Genomic DNA, 1,150 nt, shown 5'->3' with positions numbered 1-1,150 from the left:
TACTTGATTTATTTCAGATGGTTGAAGAGAATATTATGACATTTGTGAAGAACGAGCTGAAGATGTTCAAGAGGATTCTTAGTCCAGAACTCCCAGAAGGCTTTGAGAGTCAGAAGCAGGATAAAGAAGTGGTGGATGCTGAAGATGAGAAGCAGGAGAGCAGTGCCAGAGAGGGGGCTCTGAAGATCACACTGCACTTCCTGAGGAAAATGAACCAGAAGGAGCTTGCTGACACACTGGAGAAATGTAAGAGCTGTCTGCCTCATGTTGAATGCTGTTTTATAACATTTTAGAGCTGTAGCTAAAGTGCAGCTAAAGTAGCTGTGTAACTCAATGATATTGTAGCAGCCTTAACACAACACCTAGTGACCTCATCAAGTAGCAGCAGGGATGTGTTGTGGTGATTAATTTAGAGAGAGAGAGAGACAACGTTAATAATACCATCAATAATAGGAAGACTGTGCTTCTCTGGTCTCAGCTCTGGAGTCAAACCCCTCACACCTGAGAGAGCTGGATCTGAGTAACAATGACCTGAAGGATTCAGGAGTGAAGCTGCTCTCTGCTGGACAGTGGGGAATCCCCACTGTAAACTGGAGACTCTGAGGTCAGTATTCCTGTAGTTGGTCAACAAGTGATAACTGTTCACCAGATCCACATGTGTTTACCAGGCACACATAGTCCACACCATATGTGTTTGGACAGTGAAGCTTACAGTTTTAAGCAGCATGACAGCTGTACTCTCAGGTTGTGGTTGTTGAACACTATAATGTGTTATTAAGCAGCATGACAGCTGTACTCTCAGGTTGTGGTTGTTGAACGCTATAATGTGTTATTAAGCAGCATGACAGCTGTACTCTCAGGTTGTGGTTGTTGAACACTATAATGTGTTGTTAAGCAGCATGACAGCTGTACTCTCAGGTTGTGGTTGTTGAACACTATAATGTGTTATTAAGCAGCATGACAGCTGTACTCGCAGGTTGTGGTTGTTGAACACTATAATGTGTTAAGCAGCATGACAGCTGTACTCTCAGGTTGTGGTTGTTGAACACTATAATGTGTTATTAAGCAGCATGACAGCTGTACTCTCATGTTGTGGTTGTTGAACACTATAATGTGTTATTAAGCAGCATGACAGCTGTACTCTCAGGTT

The 1,150-nt window shown here is 42.9% G+C and overlaps 1 long non-coding RNA gene across 1 annotated transcript in view; it reads left to right on the top strand.

Annotated features, from left to right (window-relative positions):
- The first annotated feature begins 454 nt into the window (after positions 1-454).
- The window catches only part of LOC139026521 (uncharacterized), an 11,914-nt gene continuing 11,218 nt past the window's right edge, over positions 455-1,150 (top strand). Inside the window, exon 1 of the long non-coding RNA XR_011478343.1 lies at positions 455-604. This is a non-coding gene — a long non-coding RNA (uncharacterized lncRNA). The remainder of the gene's footprint in view (positions 605-1,150) is intronic.

The sequence above is a fragment of the Salvelinus sp. IW2-2015 genome, unplaced genomic scaffold (assembly GCF_002910315.2).
Source record: "Salvelinus sp. IW2-2015 unplaced genomic scaffold, ASM291031v2 Un_scaffold5002, whole genome shotgun sequence".
NCBI classification, from domain to species: domain Eukaryota; kingdom Metazoa; phylum Chordata; class Actinopteri; order Salmoniformes; family Salmonidae; genus Salvelinus; species Salvelinus sp. IW2-2015.
The sequence above is the reverse complement of the archived record's forward strand: the minus strand, read 5'-3'. Positions and strand labels throughout refer to the sequence as shown.